Below are 6,814 nucleotides of genomic sequence, written 5' to 3' on the forward strand. Positions count from 1 at the left end.
GTCAGCCACTGTTTCCCCATCTATTTTCCATGAAGTGATAGGACCAGATGCCATGATCTTCGTTTTCTGAATGCTGAGCTTTAAACCAACTTTTTCACTCTCCTCTTTCACTTTCATCAAGAGGCTCTTTAGTTCTTCTTCACTTTCTGCCATAAGGGTGATGTCATCTGCATATCTGAGGTTATTGATATTCCTCCTGGCAATCTTGATTCCAGCTTGTGCTTCTTCCAGCCCAACGTTTCTCATGATGTACTCTGCATAGAAGCTAAATAAGCAGGGTGACAATATACAGCCTTGATGTACTCCTTTTCCTATTTGGAACCAGTCTATTGTTCCATGTCTAGTTCTAACTGTTGCTTCCTCACCTGCATACAGGTTTCTCAAGAGGCAGGTCAGGTGGTCTGGTATTCCCATCTCTTTCAGAATTTTCCACAGTTTATTGTGATCCACACAGTCAAAGGCTTTGGCATAGTCAATAAAGCAGAAATAGATGTTTTTCTGGAACTGTCTTGCTTTTTCCGATGATCCACCAGATGTTGGTAATTTGATCTCTGGTTCCTCTGCCTTTTCTAAAACCAGCTTGAACATCTGGAAGTTCACGGTTCACGTATTGCTGAAGCCTGGGCTTGGAGAATTTTGAGCATTACTTTACTAGCGTGTGAGATGAGTGCAGTTGTGCGGTAGGCTAGCGGATTGCAAATTTCCAAGCTGGAGCCCATCTATCTCCTACCTCAATTTCAATCTGTAATTAATAGGAAAACTTATGAATGACATTTTTCTATTCATTTTACACTGTTGCACACCTTATTTAAGCTGCTAACAGATGTGGCCACTGACTTGACGTCAGAGGCCTCCTGCTTCTAAGGAATATAGCAGAAACTGCCAGATCCTGAGGCCTCCATGAACACAGGTCACAGGGAAAGTAAATACAAGGTGCTTGGCACAACCCTGGTGCATATAACGTGCGGGATAATGTCTACTGTCACGGCCGTAACTGTCCTTGTGGTCCTCATCTGCTCTAACACGGTACAGTCCACATGCGACTCTGCTTGCCAACTTTTCCCAGCCCACCTGAATAGAGTCACCACTAAGAGAGTCAGGTTAGGAGAAACAGAGCTGATTATCCTTGAGCCAGGAGGGGGCGGCTCCAAGCCTCCCAGTCCACCCACCGCCTGACAATGGTGTGATTCAGGGCAGCGATATAGGATTATTGACTTTACAATAGGGGGAGGTCAGCCAGGTGAGGCATTGTTTGCTGCAGCTAGGAGAGGCTGAGTCCATGGGATTAGGTCTCTGGGGAGGTTGAATATGGTATCAAGTCTTGACCTGAGAAGGTGGGTTGTGTACTCAGGAAAAACGTGCAGCAGCCACAGGTCCAAAACTTCAGGCTGGCACTGTCCTTGTTAAAGATGATCTCCACGGCTGGTTGGCCTGTTTTTCCTTTTCCTTTCCTCCTTTTATCTTCTCTTCCTTCCAGAAATATTTTAATCCATTTACTACCAAGGCTTGGCATTACACATAATAAGCACCACTGCTAAGTTCACTGTGTGTGCCTAGCCCTGTGCTAAATATTTTGTTATCTTCTTCTCTTTTAAGGTCCTCAGCCAATCCAGGGCTATAGGTATCTCTATTATTCCCATTTTTCAAATAAGGAAAACTGAGGAACAGAGAGATTAAGCATCTTACCCAAGGTCTTACAGCAGGGTGTGCATCTAGCCTCTATGGCTTCAGAGGAGGAGGCAGAGTTCTTGTCTTCAATAAGTGGATACTAGGAAAGCAGTGGGGGAAGAACTAATCTTCTGGAGAAGTCAGGAAAGGAAGTGACATCCTGGCTGGGGCTTGAAGGATGAATAGGAGTGTGCTGATGGGCAAGTTAGGGAGGAAGCAGGGGCTTCCCAAGGAAGCAGGAGCCGGAGCAGTTAAAAAATTTTAAAATGTGGATTACGTGATTTATTTTCTTTGTCCTTCCAGCCCTTCCAGCTGCCTCCTCTATAAACGAAATGGTTTTTGTTGCTCCCAACCCACCCAGTAGCTTCAGGCCTTCCCTTGGTAATCTGTCTCCTAAAGTTCCCTGCCTCTGGAACTTCTCTCTCCTTCACTTTTATCAATCATATGTAGGCAGTGTATGAAAAAATTTAGAAGATTTAGAGTTCATCTTTCAGTATCAAAATGTTCTTGACTTACAGCATCAAAAGTGGGATCTTCTTCAAGAATCTCTACGGTGTTGTGGCCAAGAGCACAGACTCTGGGCTCAAACAAGCCTGGGTGTGATCCCAGCTGTACCACTCGTCAGCTGTATATTAATAGATTGAGGCTGCAGTTAACCTATAGAAAGGATGTGAGGTCAGGCAGGATCCCACACAAATAAACTGCCTGACACACAGCTGGGTCCACACATCACCAAAGAGATTCTAAAAGATAACAAGGGGCCCTTAAAGGAAGACAGGTAGGATTTCCAAACCACATCTCACACTAACCTTAAATGAAGGAGGTTGGAGGCAACAGTGCTGGTTTATGAGGAAATATCAAGGATGTCTCAACTTTGCAGGGCACCTAGGGTCACTCAGGCCTAGGGCCTAACTCACCCTAAGCCAGTGTGAAAACAACTGATGTATAAACCAGACCCTGAAGGTTAGTTTATAGTGGAGAGGGATGCCTCTCTGGCATCTCCTCAGCAGGCTGGACAAACACTGACAAATTCTTCCTCTCTAATCACCCTTTTATACCCTGCAAATAGTGTTCACTGTCACTTTAGAATGCCAGGCAACAATACATTTGATTGTATTGTTTTGCAATTTGATTGCATTGTATTGCAATACAATGCAAGCTTCAATAGCTTGCATTCAGTGCTGGGCAAACACCCTAGTTCCTGAATTGGAGGCCTGGTCCTGTGAAGAAGGGTAAGTTTTAATTAGGGATAGTCTATCTCTGAGGAGCTGCCAGGCACCTTGCTCAGACCTGGGTACTTCTCAAGTTATCTCATCAGCACCTTTACAAGCAGGCTGGGAGGATGCAGTCTCTGCAGATGGCTTCCTTCATCCAGAGGTGTTGGTTCTCATGGATTTCACTCCCAGTGGCTGGTTTTATCTCTAAATCCTACCCTAACCAATACTGCCTGCATTGACCAAGGAGGGGAAGGGGAATTAACACCACAGCATGCCAGCACTGCTGAGTGTGAGGTACCTACAGTCAACCCTCGTAAAGCCTTGTTGGAAGTCACCTTCACCACCACGTGATGACCATGTCACCCCACAGCACGTGTCCTTTCTAATACCCCAAGTGTAAGATCTGCCAGGTTAACAGGACCAGAACTTGGTCTTAGGACGCATTCTCACAGAGGGGCTGCAGCTCTGATGTATTTTCTTTCAGTGGAAGCTCTGCTATGATTCAGTTGCTTCTTTTCTAGATTTGGTCTGCATGTTGGGGTTTAAGGAGATCCTGATGAAGAAGTAAAAGAATATGGGTTGGAAGCTGGGGAAATCGGTGTTGGTGATCAAAGACTGCACACTTTCAGTTATAAAATGAATAAATTCTGAGGATGTAATGTACAGCATGAAGGCTACTAGTTACCAGTATTGTACTGTATACTTGAAAGTTGTTAGGAGAGTAGATCTTAAATGTTCTCATCACACACACAAAAAAGGGAAAAATAGTAAGAACATTAGGTGATAGATGTGTCAACTAACTTAAAATGAGTGTGGTAATTCATTTTGCAATATGTATATATCAAGTCATCATGTTGTATATCTTAAAATTTACACAGTATTTGGTGTTAATTATATCACAGTAAAAGCTGGAAAGAAAAAAGGATATGGGACAGCCAAAGTTGAGTGGGATGAAAAAGACGTGTGTTCAATGGGAGTTCTCACCAAATCCCACCAGATGGAGGTATATATAGTAATAATTAAAAGAGAATTCTAGACATAAATAAGAGAGAAAAAATATATTACTCAAAATTACTAGGACTATTTTTGGAGCATTCCTTTTTGTATAATTTTGATCTTTGGAATCGTGTTGATGTTTTCAGTAGTCAAAACAATAAAATTAATTCAATGAAACTGGGAGGAGGGAGCTAAAATGGAATACAAATGGAAGCAAATGACCTGTATTTCAAATGAATATCAGACACAGTGAAAGGGAAAAAAGAGAATTAATCCAAGTAACTTTTGAACTCAATTCTTTGATTGCATATTATCAGTCTAAAAAAAAGAAATGCAAACAAATCTTGAAACTCTCCTTAGCAGGTTTGTTTTTCCACAGTGGAATCAATGTAGTAATTCCTAAAACTATGCTGTGTGTTGTAATACTGAGCAAATGACAGTTCTACTGTTTGGGAAGCCAGGTTCTCACTGGGGAGGAGAATGCAAATGGGTGAAGACAAGAAAATACTGTGAGTTGGAAAGATACTAGAGGAGGCAGTATAAATTTATAATTTTACATAGACAGCATGAGTGACTGTTGAACCACATGAAATTACTATTCTTTCCAATTCTGTCTATTGTGAGGGTCTGGAAGCAAAGGTACTCAGTAGTACTGAGTACATCACATGCTCAGATCTCAATTTTTAAGTAGTGTTTCCCATGAAAAGCAAGGAAAACCCATTGAAGAAGTGACTGATTCCAAGAAAAAAGTACAAGATGGCCTCATGCCAGAAAGTAAGCACCTACTGAAAGAATGATTAGTTCACTTGAAGAGGAACCACTCGAAGGAAATCAGTTGCCAAATCTGGGACAGCCTGCGCATCAGAACAAAATGATGAGTACTGAATTATCAGATCAGATCAGATCAGTCGCTCAGTCGTGTCTGACTCTTCGAGACCCCATGAATCGCAGCATGCCAGGCCTCCCTGTCCATCACCAACTCCCAGAGTTCACTGAGACTCACGTCCATCGAGTCAGTGATGCCATCCAGCCATCTCATCCTCTGTCGTCCCCTTCTCCTCCTGCCCCCAACCCCTCCCAGCATCAGAGTCTTTTCCAATGAGTCAACTCTTCGCATGAGGTGGCCAAAGTACTGGAGTTTCAGCTTATTGAATAAACTAGTGACCCATAAGTGTACTGATACTAACTAAACAAGGAAAAAGGAAAAACATTTGCTTATAATAAAATGCCAATTACTAAATATTGTTGAAATTACAGAGCTAGAAAATCAACATTATAACCATCAATGTAAAAACTAATTAAGGCAAGAATCATTAGTATACATTAAAACTGAGTGAAAATTCTATATATGGAATAGGTTATCTATATACTGTCAAAATATCTTCCCAGAAACTGCTTATTAATTACTATTCCTTGTAAAGGGAGAAATTATAATTACATAAGCTGAGAAACCTGGAAGACACCACCCTAGCCAAATGATCAAAATTAGCATCACCAATAATGGACAAACATACCATGTGTTTCCTGAGGACCCAGCATCACTTCCATGGTGTTCCTGTGGGAAGGGAGAAAGGATAACCTAAAGCTAATCACAAGCAAAGATTAGACACATTTCTAGACACACTATGTGTGTCGAGGGAAGATTAGACACACCTGAGCAAAACTAGCCTGTACTCTTCCACAATGGCAACTCATGAAAGACAGAGAAAAGCCAAAGAACTATTTTAGACTCAGTCAGTTCAGTCGCTCAGTCATGTCCGACTCTTTGCGACCCCATGAATCGCAGCATGCCAGGCCTCCCTGTCCATCACCAACTCCCAGAGTTCACTCAGACTCACGTCCATCGAGTCAGTGATGCCATCCAGCCATCTCATCCTCTGTCATCCCCTCCTCCTCCTGCCCCCAATCCCTCCCAGCATGAGAGTCTTTTCCAATGCGTCAACTCTTTGCATGAGGTGGCCAAAGTACTGGAGTTTCAGTTTTAGCATCATTCCTTCCAAAGAAATTCCAGGGCTGATCTCCTTCAGAATGGACTGGTTGGATCTCCTTGCAGTCCAAGGGACAAAGGAGATTTAAAAAAGACTTCATAACTAAAGACAATATGTGATTCCAGTTTGATCCTGGATTGAACCTTGAGATAAGGAGGAAAGATTGCTTCAAAAAACACTATTGGGACAATTGACAAGTTTTGCAAATGGAATATAAGTTATAAAATAGTATATACATGTTAAATTTTCTGATTTGATAACTATTCTGTGATCATGTAAGAAAATGTACTTGCTCTTAGAAAATAGACCTGAAGTATTTAGGGATAAAGAGAAAAGTGATATCTGTAACTTATTCTCAAATGGTTAAGAAAAAAATAGTATTAATCTGACTCTGTGTGTGTGTGTAGAAAGAGTACATGACAAAATAGCAACAATTTGTTAACCTGGCCAAAGAGTATCTGAGAGGTCTTTGTACTACTGTAATTTTGAAGATAATATAAATAAAAAGTGAGAGATACTATAAGGTTGCTTGGAGAAGGAAATGGCAACCTACTCCAGTATTCTTGCCTGGAGAATCCCATGGACAGAGGAGCCTGGTAGGCTACTGTTCATGTGATCACAAAGAGTTGGACACGACTGAGTGACTAAGCCCATAAAGTTACTAGTTGTTTAAATACCAGACAATGATTAAGAATTAGGAAATTATTAATGGCATCCTTTGCCATAATGCCCAAATGCTATGGAATTTATTCAGTGAGCACATTGAAAGTGTCCCCCTAAATCTACATGTTGAAGACCCCATCCCAGTGTGATGGTAATTGGAGGTGAGGCCTTTAAGAGGTAACTGGGTTTGGATGACATGATGGGGTGGACCCCTCATGATGGAATTGGTGCCCTTATGATAAAAGAAGAAGAAACCAGGACTCTCTCCCTGCATCATGTAAG

The sequence above is a fragment of the Bos indicus x Bos taurus genome, chromosome 1 (genome assembly GCF_003369695.1).
Source record: "Bos indicus x Bos taurus breed Angus x Brahman F1 hybrid chromosome 1, Bos_hybrid_MaternalHap_v2.0, whole genome shotgun sequence".
In the NCBI taxonomy this organism is placed as follows: Eukaryota; Metazoa; Chordata; class Mammalia; order Artiodactyla; family Bovidae; genus Bos; species Bos indicus x Bos taurus.